The sequence below is a fragment of the Oenanthe melanoleuca genome, chromosome 1A (genome assembly GCF_029582105.1).
Source record: "Oenanthe melanoleuca isolate GR-GAL-2019-014 chromosome 1A, OMel1.0, whole genome shotgun sequence".
Lineage (NCBI taxonomy): Eukaryota > Metazoa > Chordata > Aves > Passeriformes > Muscicapidae > Oenanthe > Oenanthe melanoleuca.
Window position 1 is genome coordinate 24,061,980 of NC_079334.1, and position 18,119 is coordinate 24,080,098.

At 45.3% G+C, this 18,119-nt stretch overlaps 1 protein-coding gene across 3 annotated transcripts in view; it reads right to left on the reverse strand.

The window, feature by feature from the left end:
• Positions 1-18,119, reverse strand: part of TCF20 (transcription factor 20) — a 128,253-nt gene that overhangs the window by 99,156 nt on the left and 10,978 nt on the right. For 2 of the 3 annotated variants that reach the window (XM_056509353.1, XM_056509328.1), the window contains exon 2: positions 17,448-17,558. The exons of the other annotated variant lie outside the window; for it this stretch is intronic. The gene's annotated coding sequence lies outside the window, so the exon portion shown is untranslated. The remainder of the gene's footprint in view (positions 1-17,447; positions 17,559-18,119) is intronic. 3 annotated transcript variants of the gene reach the window in all.

Sequence of the window (18,119 nt, forward strand, 5' to 3'; positions counted from 1 at the left end):
AACCAAAAGGCAATAAAAAGCTGGTTGAAGCCTAGCTCTGCTAAAAAACCCTATGTGCAGACATAGAAACAATGCTCATTTTACATTAGAAACCAGGAAACAAGGTGGAAGGAGAATGCAAGACAGCGCTGTGTTTCTGCATTAGGGTTTTTAAGTACACTGCAGGATTTCTGTCTCAGAGTACTCATTGAGTTACATCAGGCTGTAATGGCCTGTTGATTTTGAGAGATTATGGCAGTGCTGCTGATGCAGGGGGAGATGGAAGGAGAGAGAAGATGTGATGCATCAGCCAGCGTGCACACACATTTCAGATGATTACCCCTACACTCCTGTGCAAGAAAGACATGGTGGATTCACAGCAGAACCAGGAGCAGGACCAGACTGTGCACAGGACCCTGTCAGCAACCAGATCAGACACAGTAGGAGGATTTTTGCCCCTCTGGGGGAGCAGATGCCAAAGCCAACATTTCTGCAGGGGAGTCCCATCCAGGGCTGGCAGGACCAGAGCCACATGGGGTGGCATGGCAAGCATAATGGAGGAGGTCAGCCCTGTGCTCAAGGTGTGCAGCATGTTCTGAGATGGATTCAATCTCACTCTGCCAGGCTGACAACTTTGCTTGCCTGCCTATTTCTCTCTCCTGTATTTCACAGAAAGATGGTATCCCTTCCTTTTCCTTTCTTTGCTCCCGGGCACAAGCAATCAAGAACAAAGGATGAAAGAAAAATGCAGGGGGGGAAGCGGGGGGGGGGGGGAGTGAGGCGGGGGAGGGACATTTGAGAGTTAGGGAGCAATCTTTAGCAGAGAGAAGATAATTTAAAAAAAAAAAAAGCAAAAAGGAGATGCAGAGGCTTGGAAAAAAAACCCCTACAGTATGCAAATGAGGCAGAACAAAAATCAGAGCTGGGAAAAAAAATAAAATCACAGTAAACCAATCCATGTCTCCATAAGCTCTCTGTCTCTCAGACAAGGGGATGCCATTGGGGTGAGGGGTTCCCAAACACCCTCCACCTCCAGCTGACACCCGTGGCTCACTGCAGGTAGGCAATCTACCCTCTGGGGCATAGCAAAGGAAAAGAAGAGGGAAGAGTAAAGCAATTCTGGAGCAGTGAAAATCCTTGTTTTCTCTCTGAGGTAGGAAGCTGTGGGGCAAACAGAACCAGCCAGGTGCTTCTAACACGATGTCTGTCAAACAATCTGATTTCAAGCTTCACTGGAGGAGTCCCTCAGCAGCTGCTTTAATCTACTGCAGCACTTTTCCCCCACAGCAGGCTGCATTCCCCTTGTGCCTCCTCCACTCTTCCACCAGGACAGAGGTCCCACAGGAGCAGACATCTCCACCTCAGCTGGCAGCAGGTTGCCTCACAGACTGAACCACCTCAGGCCATGCCACAAGCTAAGGTGGATCAGGCTTGAACTGAAGCTTTCCAAAGGGCATCCATCTGCACCAGGAAAAACAGAATTTTGCTCCTGCAGTTGATATACTATTCTTGATGCAGAGCCCTCACACTGCTCATGGGTGGGCGTCAGCAAAGGTGGCTTCTTCCCTCCAGACCGTGGAGTAAATAACTCATCCATCAGCTTGTTCATTAGTGACACGGTAGCTGGTGGTGTGTTATGACACACCACAGTGTAGTTACCCTTCTACTCATCATCATTTATTTCTTCTCCTTCCAAGGTATGGCAAAACATCAGTGCAAGCTCCTCAGCTGGGAACAGTGAGAGCTGTAAAAGGGAACTAGGAAGCAGCAGGATTCCTGGCTTTTAGACAAAGTCTGGGGCTGACTCACCTGAAATACCACTTTTTAGCGCCAGGAGTGCTCTCCTTTCATGTAAACAGCAGCTCCTCTGCTCCAGCTTTCTGTTCTCCTTCCTATCCACATTTCTATTTGAACCATTATTTGTTTGTCCAGTTTTGCCTGTGAACACCTGAAGCTAGGGACTAAAGGCTATGGGTTGGTCCCAAAAATTTTTTTTTTTTTAAATCTATCAATATCAGAAACATGGTATTACTTTTACTTATTACCAAGAAGCATCACTTAATTTAGTAAATACTAATGGCCTAGAAGTACAAGTCAGAGTTGTGTTGCAAAGGCTAGTTAAAAAGCAATTTCAAGAAGCTGACAAATTCCACACCAAAGGTGTCTAAGCTCTGGTGGTACGTGTGAAAACAAAAGCTAAGACTTGCACCATATTTTATGAAGGACTGTGGCTATCAAGGTAAAGCAAACATGGGAAGCTGTGCTGATATTAAGGGCAGTCAGATATCTAAGTGGAAAACAGCAACAGAACAAAACTACAGCAGTGAAAGGACAGGGAGAAGAGAACAGTAACTTTTAGCAGAGGTCTCTGTCATGCAGATCAGAAACTCCAATCACATGCAAAGGTCACTCGCACCTCCAGAAACCAGAGTGGCTGCAGGCACTGGCTGTATTTCCCAGGAGCTCCCTTGCTCCCAAGCATGACTTCCCCACCCCAGAGACCCACAGGGAGGCAGAGAGAGAAGATGTATGATGTCTCAGCTCACATCTTAGCCAGGTCTGTGTCCCCATCAGTAAGAACTGCCACCACAACTGACACTAATTGGTTCCCTTGTCATGCTGCAGAGGTGACACAGACCACATGGGCACAGACAGGAGGCCTCCCTCTCCCTAGTCCCCTCAGGTCACTGCTAGGTACCCTGGTAGAACAGTGTGCATGCATAGCTGGTGTTGCCACGATGTGTGATGCCTGCTCAGTGAGAAAAGAGCATCACTATCTGGAGCTGTTGAGCCTGCGTCACTCACTGCAAGAAATGGGGGGGGGAAGACAACTACCAGCTTAAACCAGATTTTACTGGTAGGAGCATCACCAGAATCTAGACTCTCAGGGACTTTACAAGGGATCCTGAAACATTACCAGCTGCAGTTGCAGCCTCCATATCCTCTGTCAGCCTGGAAAAACGATAATTAGCACACGTTTGCATTAGTGCATGCATGTGTTTACATGAGCCTGCGGTGCAAACATACACAATAAACAGTACAAGGAAGAAAGAGATTGTTGTTTGAAGCTCAAAGAAGCTATTTGTAAAAAATCTGTGTGCAACTGAGAATGAAAAAAGGCAAAAAATTACTTTAATCTTTCTGTGAGGCAGAGGGGGCAGGGTATTAAGCACACACACACCCTCCAAGCAATGCCCAGGAAGAATTATGCTGCTCGTGATAAATGCACTTTTCTGGTTCTGTGAAAAATCTGACATAATGAAAGTACCTTGAATGCAATTACTGGCACTTGTTTAGCATGGCAGGGCATTGCACTGCCACTGGGCTCGCTCCTCTCTGCTCCCAATTAGCATGCCAAGTACTCCAGCCACACACATGGGCTCACGGGTCAGGGATTGGCGCGGAGGAGCGGCAAACAGCTACCTGCCCACCAATGAGGGAGCGAGCCATGTGCTGGAAAGCTCCAGCTTCCTTCATTTTACATCCTCCCATCCCTATCATACTCTTCTCCTCCACTCCTCCAGGGTCTCTGGAGGCAGTGATAAAAACCGCAAGCTCACCCCCTCCTCTCTCAGCTGGTCTCATTCACGGCTCATGGCAGACCCGGTTTCCTCTGGGGACTCACTAATGAAGACGGCCAACGTTAATCTCTTTCCCCCTCCCTGACGGGTCGATTTATAGTTCCACGGAGAGTCCTGGATTGCAGCCAGAGGGCTTGACACATTCTTCTTGTTCCAAGACGAAAGGGGAGGGGGGAAAGAGACAGGCTTGCGCACACACACACACTGAAGACACACACACACACATTTGTGATTTGGATTCAGCTGGAAAACCTGTTTACCTGTTCCAAAAAAGCAGCTGAAAGGAACAGTAGCCAACAGTACCTCTGTATATATGTGTACATTCCAAACATCTTTGTGTTTCCATAGCACCTCTTCCAGCCCGAAGACCCCAAACCACAGGGATCACTCCCTCATCACCAGGATGAAATAAAGCATCAGTTATGTGCCAGCAGCATTACTCGTGAGTCATTAGGAGAGGAAGCAAATGATAACTTCTCCAGGATAAATGGCAGCAGGAGGGAAAGGGGAAATTTTAGACAGGCAGAAAGTAATGAACTGGAATTTGGCCAGGACACTGAGGTTACTGTCCCCTCATCTTGTGAGAAGTGCAGTGGGATCTTTAACAATCGATTGATCAAGACCTCAGCTCTACCTCTCATCCGTAAGTCTCCAGTACTCCTTGCAGCTTCTTCAAGAGCAGTGCTGGTGCATGGGTTTAGCTGTGGCCAGAGAGAAACGCACCCCTCTGGTACCCCCATCTGCTTTTCTACAGCACTGCAAGGCACTGCCTGTACTGGAACTCCTCAGACCTGTCACTTCCACAACTGCACCTCCAAAGGAACTGAAGAGAAGGACTCAGGTATTTTTTACAGCTGAGCTATGAGGGAGCATCCCTCCCTTTCCCCATGTGGCAGTCTCTGCTGGAGCCTTGCTGGAGCCCCCAGCTCGGTGCTATTTGTTCAGCTCAGCTCCCCTTGCACACAGGACTGGCCCGTGCTGACAGCAGAGCTCTGCTAATAGGGTCAGTCAGTGAGCTACTGCTGCAGAGCCGCAGGGGAGCACAAAACACTGCCTTTATTCCTGTAAGACCTATACATTACGTCCTCGCCCCCGCCCCCTCGGGAACCAAGTGGTGGATTTAAAAGGAGCACTGTCAACTCATTTAGGCCCATTATTTTGCACTAGAAGAAATGGCCTTTACAAAGCTCAATGGAAGCACACTCTCATTCCATCTTTAAGTAATCTTGAAGGTTTCAATTGCAGGGCTGTAAACCACAATGCAAAAAAAGCATAGACAAATAGATCAGATCAGATATGAGACTGCCCAGACACAGAGTTTCCCTTGCCAAGCTGACTGCAGAGCAAAAATAGAAATGAACACTGCACATAATTATAGTATTTTACATTTCCACTGCACTTTCCATCCTGAATGATCCCCAAATGCACACACATGTGTATGTGTGTGCATACAGAGAAGTAGGACATTGGGAAAATTCACTTACTTGTGCAAAAAAACAAGAAATTGTAGTCCAGTGGTAACAGCTTGTACTGAACCCAAGCCTTCATTAACACAAACACACACACACAAGCTCATAGAAAATCATTATAATGTGAAACAAGGCTAAGCCAAGCCACAGCAATCTGTAGATCAGCAGCTCCAGCACTTCTGCTGCTGCTCAGCGTTTCCCCCAAAACAGAAGATTAGAAACTGATCTTTTATTAGCTCTCACCCTCTTGTTTCCCAGCGAAGCCCAAGGTGCCAATTCCACTTTGCTACCACAGGGCAGGGACAGCTCTGCAGCTGTCAATCCACAGTCTTCCCTTCTCCCACTGTCGAGTGCTCCGCAGTCTGTAAGCAGGCACATCCCCCAGCCCTGTGGGCTGGAACAGCCCCATTTTGCAGACAGCAGAACATCTGAACAGGGGAACTAAAGCCAGGGACAGTGCCCAAAGCACAGTGCTCCTCTTTCCCTCCTGACAAAAGAGCTCACACCAGGAACAAAGGTCTGTTCTCTACTTTGTGCCACCCAAGATGCCCTGAGCAAGGATGAAAAGAGCCAGGAAAGAACACTGGAAGATAAGCAGGAGCAGAGACCTGATGCTCTAGCAGAAACCTTCAACCTTCTCAGGAGGCTAAGAGGCAGGGGAGAGAAGAGCAGGCACTGGCTCACACCTCAGCCTGGGATTCTGGGTCACTCCCTTCTCCTTTCCTGCGTGTCTGTGGCAATTCAGTCTCATCTTCCACATATTAAATATCTCACAGTAGTTTTAAACTCCCATCTGAGCACACAGGCGTTTCAATGCTGGTATGTGGCCAAGCACATGAAGAATGGGGGTAGGAAGTTCAAGAGGAGACAGAGAAGGAAGCAGCTCTGAAGCACTACAAAAATGAACTAATAGGTCAGAAGCAGGGAAGGAAACAGTCTGAGGTTATGAAATGATATAACAGCTGGCCTGAGAAAGCTGAGCTGGTTTGTTTCTTTTAATGAAAAACAGGAATCACACCAACAAAACAGCTTAATCAAGTGTAGTACACAACTACTCGTTCAGGGAAGAGCCTTAGCCCTTACACTAGCATGAGGCCAATATCTGCCTTTGATCCCCCTCAGAAGAATCTGTTCACTCAGCAGCATGCTGCAGTAATGTCTAAAGCTCAGTGAATGCCTGGCCCATGCCCCTCTTGGCAGATATTCTGGGGAAGAAAGATATTTTGTCAAGGACACTGCAACAACATCCTCCTCTGTACTTAAGGAAACAGTCATGGGATTTCCATCATCCAGAGAGGACTCCATGTTTTAATAAGGTCACATCTGAAAGAGCCCCACCTAATAAGCTGCATGGAAGTCAATTTATTGACCTCAGCACATGAAGTTGTGGTTGCAGGGTGTGTAGGTAATTCATACCTGATGCTCAAGGCCATCCCCTCTGGCTAAAAATGGGAGACCAATGTGATTTCTTAAATTTAATTTAATTTAGTAATCCAGTGCTTTATTCAGGAATGCAAGGAAGAGCCTGGTTAAAACATGATTTGAATTTTGACAATATCATTTTACCAACAAATAGCTGGCTGCTCAGTTCCCTCAGCAGAAGACAGCAGGTGCTCAGCTGGCTGATTTAGCAGCAGCCACAACTGCCACCACGAGCTGCTGGGTGCAGGTCACAGGCTGCAATTCCCACTTCGCCCACACAGATTCCCAAGGAGGGGAAGGGCTGAGGAAGCGAGAGGAAAGGCAAGGGGAGAGCTTGGGTGAAGTGTTATTGAATAATGAGCAAACCTCACTGCCACTTACCTGGGACATCCTCACTGGGCTGACGGGCACCTACATCAGCTGCCCTCCCCAGCCTTGTGTGCACCCCTTCCTGCACAAGGGAATTAAACTCCTTTCACCCCTCCTTCCCCCTCAGGAAAATACATGCCCACTTTTTATATGCATGCAACACCAGCAAGATACTCCATGATCTTCTGAGACCTTCCCCAATGGCCTCATTTTATAGAAACCAGAGTCCTCAGTAAACAACTAGAAAGCAGGAAGACCATGTTGCACAACCTTGTGCCTGAAGAAAATGGAAATGCATCTCAGAAGAGGGTATGGTACAGCTAGAGGCCTGTGGCAGAGATTGTTAGAGATGACCTCACAATAATCTTTAAAATTAAAAATAGACACGTGCATGTGACTTTGTGATTTGGCTTTTGTTGCAGTTTGGCAATTGTATTTTTTAAAACATACAACATAAAAATCTCAAGACAAAAATTCTGGCCATTTCCTTTACCTCACCCGTCTTGACCATCTAGCAATGAAAGCTTTTTCTAGACTGAAATACTATGAGAATCAGTGGGCCAAGAAAATGCTATCTCCTGAACAGTGAGAAACTGAAAGATGTGTTGTTAAAAAACATTTTACTCAGCTCACAACAAATTCTGGATGGACTTCACTTGATTTTGCTGCTGTCTATACCAAGACTTGTATTTATTGAGTTGTTTTAAGCTGCAGAAAGGCAAAATTCTCTTACCTACAATTAAAGCATTAGAGCTCACAGAAACATCCATTATACCTCAGTAGCAGTTTGCTAAGGCCTCCAAAAAATTAAAACACAGAGCACACATTACTCTTTATTGCAGCCTTAGGTATATCAGGCTTGATGACAGTACCATTTTTTAAATCCATTGTGATGGGGTGAATGGGGGAGATAAACTGGTACAAGCCTAGTTTAGAAAGTATTTCCTTTGGGTGATCTGTAAAATTAATCTAGACCTAACACTAGAAAGCACACTCAAGAAGAGAAAGAAAATTCTTCCTTTTTTTTTATAAGCATACTATCAGTGGAAGAGGTTTGAGTAAAAATAATACATGAGTGTACTAGCCCACTGATTTTGTTGGCTACTCAAGCAAAGTAGGACTTCAACATCCCAGAATTTACAGGGCTGGGAGTCTGGTGGGTCCCAGGTTTGTATTTCGTGCCAATTCACATTCACTCATGCTCCTAGATAAGTGATGATGCCGTCAGCAACTTCAGCCCACCTGGAAAAGTGGGTTAAGAAAGCAGTGGACACTCATCAAAAAGCTAGGTCTTGCCTGCAGAGGGGCACACAGGAGAGGCAAGCAGAAGCACTTTAAGCAGATGGGTAAAATTACATAAAATGCCTGTATGGGCATATTTATACAGAATGCAAATGTATCCCTGATTTGCCTGCTTTACTACTAAACCCATTTTTACTAAATCAGCTGAAAGTTAATTTCAATCTAAATAAGGGTATGGTCAGATCAGCCAAGCAATTGGGTCAGGGCATACTAACAAGTTGTTGTCCTTTCAGACAGATATCAGTAACTCACCATATGTGCTTCTAGTCTTCTGCAACACAAAGAAACTTACAATATCCTCAGAGAAATCTCCCACAAACTGTTTCTGTGAGACTTAAAAATCAGAGGGGCCAGTTTGGCTGAGAGTCAGCAATCTGGTACATTGGCAGGGGCAGGCTACAAAGGATATCCCAAGAGCTGCCAGTCTAGCACTCTTTCTTGGCTCCAGAATTAAATAGACTTCAAATTCTTAATTTCCCCCCAAAAATAGAACTTTGACCCTGTAGGGATGCTGCCTGGAACACCCAGAGAAGGTGCCACCAAGAAGTGGCATATCTGCTGTGGGATGTTTTCCAGGCACACAGAAACAAGAAGCCAGGCAAGAGCTGTTGCCAATTCACACACACACACTACTCCAGGACTGGGCAGTGACTCAAGAAAATTCCTTCCTGACATCCTCCCAGCAGTGACCGCAGCCATGCACCTCCCTCAAGAGATGCTCGCGTGCCTTTATGGCTTTGACAAGAGATGCCTCACATGCACTGGCTTCCTTACTTGTGCCTGCCAAGCCACCAGGGTTCAACACTGGGTGGACAGATCTCCTGTAAGTGGACATTGAGAGATGAGCTTGTCACTGAATACATAGGAAATACAGAGCTGGCACAGTAGCTGTTTTTTGAGGAACAAGTTGCTGGCAGCAGGGAAAACCTTAGTTTGGTGTCTACCTGATTTTCAGTCCTTCCACCTGCCCTAGGGTTATATCACCTTTGACTGGGATTTTGTAAGAATGAGAACACAAGGACAGAGAGGGATGCTCTGCCAGCCCTCCTGCACCAGTGGCTGGGTGCGGACACAATCCATTGCACCTGGCCATACCAAAACCCTTCCTGCCAACATGTCACGGCACCATTCTCTCCTGGCAGCTCCATCTCATCAGCACACACCAAGTGCCAGGATTCTCGCTGTTTGCTCTCTCCCCCTCTCACCAGGGCTATGCAGCATTAATGTTTCACTGGCAGCTCTCGCTCTCCTCACAGCCCCATCAAGCACATCTCTGCTCTGACCTACCGCCCCAGGCTCCTGGCTCCTGACCCCCAGAACCCACAGCTGCCCCAGCCTGGCTGCCCCTCAATCCCAGCAGTGCTCTGCATGCCTTTGGAACAGGAAAGCAGCAAAACCCTGCATTGCCCCAGGCAGCCGGCTCAGACCACCAGCCTCATCCTGCCTGCAGCTTAACTGGCACATTAAGGCTGGCAGGGGAAAATGCCCAGCACCCGCCCTGCATCCCCGCCAGCCCCCTCCCTTTTCCAGCTTGCCACCATAGCATAAACCCTTTTGTTCCTCAAAAATATTTCTCTGCAGAAATACAGCAATTATTTCAGAAAAATCTCTCCCTCACCACTGGTAGAAATACCATAGTCTGAGACAGTAGCTCTCTTGATGATTGCAGACAGTGGAATATTCCAGAAAAAAAGGGAAGATTTGGGGAGGGGGAGGGGAGGAGGTATCTGGGATCCAATCTTTCTCTCCCTGCCAATCCCCTCCATCTCTAGCAGATTTCATTTTTATCAACAGGATTTCTGTGAAATTTCTACTCAATCCTCCCTCTCTCCCATTTCAACTCCCAGCTAAGCTCAAAGGTACACAAGTATAACGTGCTGCCACCCTTTTCTCGCAGGCTGGACAAATAAGTCCTCAGCTAGCCACATGGAAGCCATTAAAAATATATTAACATACCCAGCAGGGTCTGTCACTTTTTCTTTTCCTCCCCCCCCCTCCCCCCCTTCTTCTTAAACACAGAGAAGGGAGAAATCTTGCCACAGTAACAAGAGGTTTTCATCAAGTCTCATTACCTCAAGCACAGCCACACACCACAGCCCCCACAGAGAGCAGCCTTCAGTTCCCGCTGTCATTAAAGGAACAAAGATCTTAAACAAAAATTAAACCCTGGACAGCATGAAGTTGGGAGCACAAGAACGGATCAGGCAGGGAAGGGGAAAAGCCAAGGGGAAGAGCAGGAGCAGAGCCACCACACAGGGCTCCGCTCTCGCAGCTCGGGAGGGATGGAGCAGGTTAAATGCGTCCCACAGAGAAGGACAGAGGGAAACATTTCCAATGTTTCAAGCCAGCATCAAGGTACGCTGTATCTCCCACACTTAGTGACACAGCAACATTAACAAGGCTCAGGGTGAAACCAGACTGGTAATCATGATAAAAAAAAGCACAATGCTTTGTCTCAATCTGTGGAAAGGATGATTTTGCACACTTTGACACATGTCCATTCTTACTCCAGGGGGACCTCATCCCTTCCAAACGCTGCCGTGTCCCGTGTATCCTGGAGTGGCTGCACAGCACATCTTAACCTGCAGCAGCTGCTCTAAGCCTGAAGCAGGTGGCCGCTGGTGTTTAATAGCTCGGGAGGAGGGTTTGAAGGGTGGAGGCAACAACTCTACATTTAAACAAGGGATTTCTATACCAGGGGGGTGTTAGTCAAAGGGCTATCAAGTCAAAGTGCTCTTAAACTGTAGTTTTTGAAGTATTTCTTTGAGCAAATCGCTGGGTTAAGCAGCTTTCCTCTCCACCTTGGCTACTTTAATCCAGATCAATTCCCTGATCCAGTTCAATGTGCAGCAGCACGTTCAGCTGCGCTGGCACAGCTGAACAAGTAGCTCGGAAGCAGCCGCAGGAACTGATGAAAACAACACTCACAAAATGACACCCTTGGATTCAACAGGCATGACACTTAGTCCCAGGGGAGAAAGACGCTGCTTGGAAACCCCATGAAAACAAAAGGAAGATGGATACTTCGTACATGGTTAACAGGGAAGAGAGGAGCTGAGTCAGAGGACACAAACTAACCAAAAATCTGGTGACAATGTGGCCATGCTTTATGCACCTCTGGACAAGACAGAAGTTTTATTTCTGCCATGGGAATAGAGAAAAGCAAAAAGCTCTTCCTTGTGAAGTGGGCAGTACAGTCAGGAAAGGCAGAACTTGCAGAAGAACCAACAATGGCAAAGCACCAATGAAAGGTGGACCTCTGAGGAACAAGGGGGATAGAAACCCACAGCTGGTGAGGAGTAAGAACTGTGTAGGGATACCAGAGAAATAACTCACTGGCAGAGCAGTGAGGAGCAGAAGGGAGCCAGGACATGAACTGGAGGACACAGAGGCAGGATGAGGATATAGAGGGTCCCTGTTGGGCACAGAGGAGTGGATCAGGAAAATCAGTAAGAAAGCTACTTCACATCTCTGGTGTCACAACCATTCTGCTTGTGAACAGTTTAATGGGTCATTGTCCAAAGAGTTCATACACCCCCTGGTTCTAGAATAATTACATCCAATCTTTTAAAAGACATCACATAAGGTCTACCAAAATTATAGAAGCACATAGGAGAGTACTGACTGTACTAGAAAATAGTGTCGATTTCATAATGATATGATGCAAGTCAAAGATACATTTGCCTCTGCACCACTCTACTCATCTCACCTTGGAAAGGGAATGCAATAAAGTGAGGAGGTTCAGCAACAAATAGAAGAGACATGAAAAGTATCAAATGATTCCACAAAGTCCACACGTGCAAAACAACCATGTGCTGCAGAATGAAGTCTTCTAGTGGCTCTATACTATAGTGCATACCAGTGCATGCTGCTCTCCCCAGGAAACCTGTCCATCTGCTCACAGCCAGCCACCACAGCCTGGCCTTACTGCCACCAGCTTTGGAAGAGCCACTCCCTGAGGAGCTAGCAAGGCAGACTCCTCACCTACACCTGCCAAATTGGATACACTGCATACAGAATCTACATTGCAGAGCCTCATGGCTGGTATTTCCACAGACTCGTAGACGAACAGCTTGGCTGGGTTGCTCTTCCTTGCTGCTTCAACATAGACAGCTCAAACTATGTCATGCAAAAGAAATCCAAAAGCCCTGCTTTAAACTGATTGCAGGAATATACTGGTGTCTTACCAACACTTTTAGATTTGACAGCAACACAATTAGGTTGTGGGATAGCTGTGCTGTAACAGATTCCTTGGACTTGGCTCTATCCAAGGTAGACACACACAAATGCTGCTTCAGCATTATCTCCTTACTTGCCAGCAGCCTGGATTCCTGAAAATGGACTCAGGTGACAAGTCCATCTCGGATCACAAGTCAGGCCCTTGATGTGGGCTCCCAGATCTCAATTTCTGCAACCACCTCCAAAAGCAGCACTAAGGACAGTGGAGTGTGAGCCAAGGTACAGCTGCCTACAGCTGAAACAGGCCAACAATAAATGCCAGAGGGGAAGGAGGAGCAGGCTCTAGGCAGCACATGCAAGGAAGGCACTGGCGTTGATGCAGGCTAAGGTCATCCTATGGACCAGTAGTCTGATACCCATGGTTAAAGCCCAATTAAAGAAATGGTTACTGACAAAAAGTCTTTAGGCTGTGGAACAGGTTCCCATGGGAAGTGGAAGAATCCTCATCCCACTTCTCTATAAGGAGCAATGGGACAGGCAGTAGAGAATCAAGCCCTAAAACTGGTGAGATTGCTTGATAGGGAAAGTCTCATAAGATGTCTCCGGAGTAACACAAACTTAAGAAATTTCCTCTGCCCCTCCTGCAAAAAAATCTCCTCCCCAGTTTTGCCAACACTGTTGCTTGCAAGGCAGCACCATGGACTAGATCACTGTAGCCTGGGTCATTTCATGTGTTTGGAGGAAAGGGGCTTCTAACCCACAGCAGGTTACTAATCTATGTTACAGCACATCCCAGTCAATGGCTGCATCCCCAAAACCAATGAGATGATGGTGACACAGGACAGAAATGAGAAATGAGGAAATAAGAATTTCTTAGGCCATGCTACAGGCATCTTTATATTAACTCTGTGTGCATTAAATAATGCAAAGAAAGGCAGTGGAGCATGCAACTAGGACGGAAGGTGTTTACTAAACTATGATTGAATATGGTCAGACTTCTGTAATAAGACATGGTCTAACATACATGGAGGTTATCTTAACTTACAGCAGACAATGTCCCTGTTGATAATATATACAGTATCAAGTAAGTTTCTGATACACTAGACTGGCACTAACTTAAGTGTTTGAGGTCTGAAAGACTGCCTCAGTTTATTTAACATTTAATTTACATTTACATTTAATTGCACCCCTGATTTCCTTTTTTCTATTTTTTTAATGTGAAAAGTTCAGCTTGGTTTTGAACTGTACAGATCGATAGGAATGCTTACTTTGCCATATTTAAAGCTAGCAGATGCCCATCTCCTACTTGGTTTGGGGTTTTGTTGCAGTTGTTGTTATGGTTTTTGAGGGTTTTGGGGTTTTTTTTGTTTGGGGATGTGGAGAAAAGAGGTGTTAAGGGTTCAAAAATTAATGCTTCACAAAGTTCAAAATTAATGTCTCAACTTGTAACACACTTCCCCTCTCCCACAACACTGGCTGCAGAAGCTACCCACGGCTGACACCACTCAAGAAGCTCCACATGGTTCTGCTTCTCCTCACTTTTCCTCAGCCTAACAAACTTTGGCACTGCTCAGATTTTCCTGGTCCTGGGGAAACAGGAGACATTCCAGAAATTCCAGTTTCTCCTTCCCTTGCTTTTACAAAGTTCCCATGGTGTCATCTGTGAAAAACCTATTGTAATGGCAAAGCATGAAGGCAAACTTGTCTGAACACCATTGGCAGTGTAGTTTTTCATACTGCATTCAATATTGGTAACAATTACTTACATTGCATGAGAGTTCAAGGACTTCAGTAACATCAGGACACCTCAAGCTCAGCACAACTTACAGCAACAAATGTCTGTGCCTGACTAAGAGGCTAGCAAAGTTTTTTAAGGTAGAAAGGCTTCAAAACAGATCATCACTTTAAAACACCCAGGATTTGACAACAGTTTGTACAATTATCACAAACCATTCAAAAAAAAGCTTCCAGTACACCTAGGAAATGACCATGTACACAGTAAGTACCCTGTATGCACCATAACTCAGGCAGTGCTTTTTGCAGCTCCCTTCTACACTCAGTCATGAAGGATATAGATCATTACAGCCTCCAGCTATAGAGCTTTAGCTCAGAGAGTAGCAGCTCACACTTTTAGCTCTGGAGATCCCCAGTTCAATCTGCTGTGTGTCAGCCAAGAGGGCAGCTGTCATATAATTACAGCCACAACTTTGCATGTGAAAAAGTAGGGAGAGCGAGCAGAGATCTTATTATAGAATTCTAGTTGCAACCTGCTGAACAGCTCCCTATTTAAAGTAACTCCTTGTAAAGAGGAAGGAGAGGGGGCCAAAAAAAAAGGAAAAAGAAGAAAGAGAATCTTCCAACTCAGCTCCCCAAATTCCCTCTCTTTTGCAGAACAAACTATTGCTGCTTTGCAGTTTTTTGTTACAAATGCAGATGTACACTAGATGAAGCACACAAGTGCAAAACCAGGAGTAAGGCTCCTGGCTTATCAGTCCAAAAAAGAGAAAAAGGGAAAAAAATTCTCATTGCTTCAACTGAGGCATCTGAAGTCCAACAAGGCATCATAGTTTCTTCCTGAACTATAAACATCCCACAGTAGTCAACTTAGTTATGCAATTTAAGTATTAAAATTTAAGACCAAATCTTAAGTCTGTTACATCCTGTTTTCTTCAAGCTGTACATACAAGCTCTTAGGAAGGTTTAACAGAACAGAAAATCCATTAAAAGAGTATGTTTGAAATACAAAGGTACAAAGCATGGTGAAAATTCACTCTCACATTAAAAGTTCTTTTAGCGAGTGCAACACAAAACAACAAGACCAAGTTTCTCCTTATCCATTCCTCTTTCTGCAGATCCTTCTGCACACAGAGTTATTTTTGCACCAAACTTTCTTCCAAGCCAAGACAGTCAAAAACTAAATTTGAAACAATGTAATCCAATTTTAAAGAAACATCAGTTTTCCCACAAAACAATTCTAGAAATCTATTTCAAGCTTAAGATACAGATTCCTTGCAGAACATTCTTTTCTCCTCGACAGTTCCATCCATCCATCCATCCATCCATCCATCCATCCATCCCCCCCAGCAGTACAAAACCTGTGGGTCTCCCACTGTCTGAGGTGAATTAACCATTTTGGACCACGAGTAACAAATGGGAGCTAACTCTCCAAATTCCTGCAAACTACTTACCTGCTTGCTGAATAAGTGGACCAATCTGACTCAAACTGTTCAGTATCTGCCTGTAAAAATACAGGCTTGCTGAAATACCTCAACTAGTTCATGCATTGTACACCACTGGCCCTCCAAAGCCCCCTGAAACACACTGCCATGCTTCCAACACATTTTGAAGAAGTACCTGTTCTCCAGCCAAGCTAGAATGGGTTCAGGTAATTGCTAATGCCAAGCACAAACCTGCAAATGTAAACTCCAGAACAGAACTCAGCAACACTTTGTATTTAAACCAGTTGGGTTCTTTGGTGACATCCTCTAATCCGCTTTGCTTCCAAAGACTCATTTTCATTTGGCTCAGTCTTCTGCTTCTCCCTTCAAGCAAGACCTACTGAGGAAACACACAAACTAGCTGACCATTTCCCTCCCTTTAGAGGAGAGTAAGGGAGAGAATCAAGTGCATGAAGCCCAGTTTTGAAGAAAGCTACATGCAGCTTCAGCAGCACAGATGCATTTGGGGTTGAATATGGACATGCAGCAAAACCCTGGCTGGGCTCATCCCACAGGAGGAGCCCATAAAAATTTCACCTTCCACTCACTTCCTGCAACCAAGGAAAGTTCACAAACATCTGAGCCACACTTGTCCAACAAAAGCAGTACAATCCTCTGCAGAGAAGACTGAAATGAAACACCATTATGCTATTTTCTGGTATTACTTCTGTGAATTCAGCACTGCTAAAAGGTTCCAGACAGACATGCTCTGAAGACCCAAATACTCTGCCTACCTGGAGAACACATGCAGAGGGAAGAGCAGCAAAACTTATACATACTTTTCTCATCTCTTCCAGCCTGCCAAGGCTGAAATGAGTGACAAAGGTCCAAAATGAGGAACGCACATGAATTATTAACATTGCACTAGTAGTCTCACTGTTGCTGTAACAGACTAAAGATTTAACAGAGGCAGGCTCTGCAGGGAAATACTACTTTACTACAAAATCATTCATTCAGGAAACTTACAGAGGAGAAAAGAATCACTCTACATCACACTCTGTCAAACCCCTCAGCTTTAAGACACTTCATTTTTAAAGCAAAAGCAATTTTAACAAGAACAGGAAATTGATGTGAAGCATAAGAGGCTTCAGATTTCAAGGGAGCAACAGTGGAACAGCATTATTTTCGGACACAAATCTCAACACACAGATCTTCTCATGCCTGACCTGCAAAGTCCATCCCACTTCTGAGAGCCAGGTAAGTGTTCTGCAGCCTCTCTGCTGGAACAGCCAAGTGGCATACCAGTGAGAAGATAATAGGGAACCATGCTCTACCAATTGGAAGGGAGCCAAAAAGTCACTTCAGTTTGTTTCTTGGATTGCAACCTGTGCTTCACACCCCTGCAAGGCTCCAGATTCACATTCCCACCAAGCTTTGATTTCATTCAGGTCTCATGCAGTACCTGCTGCCACAGTAGCCACGTGATCACAGGCAGTACACACACACACAAATGCAGCTTCCTACTGACATATTCATCTCCTCTCCTCTGTTGCAAGGGGAGCAGTTTATGCAGGGATATTAGTCTGGTTTACATTAATTTCAAGAACCAGGATAAATGACGTGAACTTTGTAATTTCTGAAAAAAGTTAAATTATTTTCACCTTTCTAAGCAATGAGAATAGATTTACTTTTCATTTTAAAACACTAAATTTCCCTCCCAAAATAACTGAAGTAGTTACTGAAATGTTTTCTTTACCAAAGCCTGCAAAGCCTCAACATTATTAATAACATTTTGAATATAAAGAGGCACAACCTTGCTCCATACCAACAAAAAAAAAAAAAAAAAAAAAAAAGCAGCCATGTTTTCACACAATGAAGCAATTAATTTTTAAACTAGTACTTTCTATTAAATGTTCTCATATTTAAAAATCCAAATGGTTTCCAGTAACTCTAGACAGTGATGGGGACAAAGAAAAAGCAGACCCTACCCCCAGCTGGATGGCATTCCTCTCTTTGGGTGCAATGTGGTAACATCTGATTGACGCATCTGATCCATTCCAAAACTCCAGGCGTTGTTTTAATCATCAATGGGTAGAATCCTATTAATTTTCAGGAAAAAAAAAAACAACAGAAAAACAGAGTAGAATATGGATACAGGACACAGAGCACCTCATGTTTTTCTAGCTAGATCCACAGTAATCAACAGATTCAAGACTGAGATCATGACAGAAATTCACATATAGCAGCATAAGCCCCTTTTTGCCTTTCACCCTCCTTCTGCCATCTCAGCTCAACCCAGTGTCTCAATACAACCTGGAACATTAGTCCCATACCAAAGGAAATTAAATAGAAAGAAGGAAAGGAGTGGGAAGAGATAAACCAGGGTAAATAGGGACAGCATGAAAAGCCCATTGGCATGCAACCAAGAGCCTGCACAGGCCCTTGCTAGAGCAGAAAACAGGAGATCAGCACGTTTGAGAAGACAGCGGGAGAACAGATGTGAGAAGAAGGTTCAAGTGTCCCTGGGCTCAGGGGTAAGAAATGGCAGCAGAGCACAGCAGTGGGCCCCAGCACACACAGTGAGCTCAGCCTTCAGCAGCAGCACCAGGTGACCCACTGGCTTGGTGTCTGCTGTGATAGGCATTCTCAGTATACACACT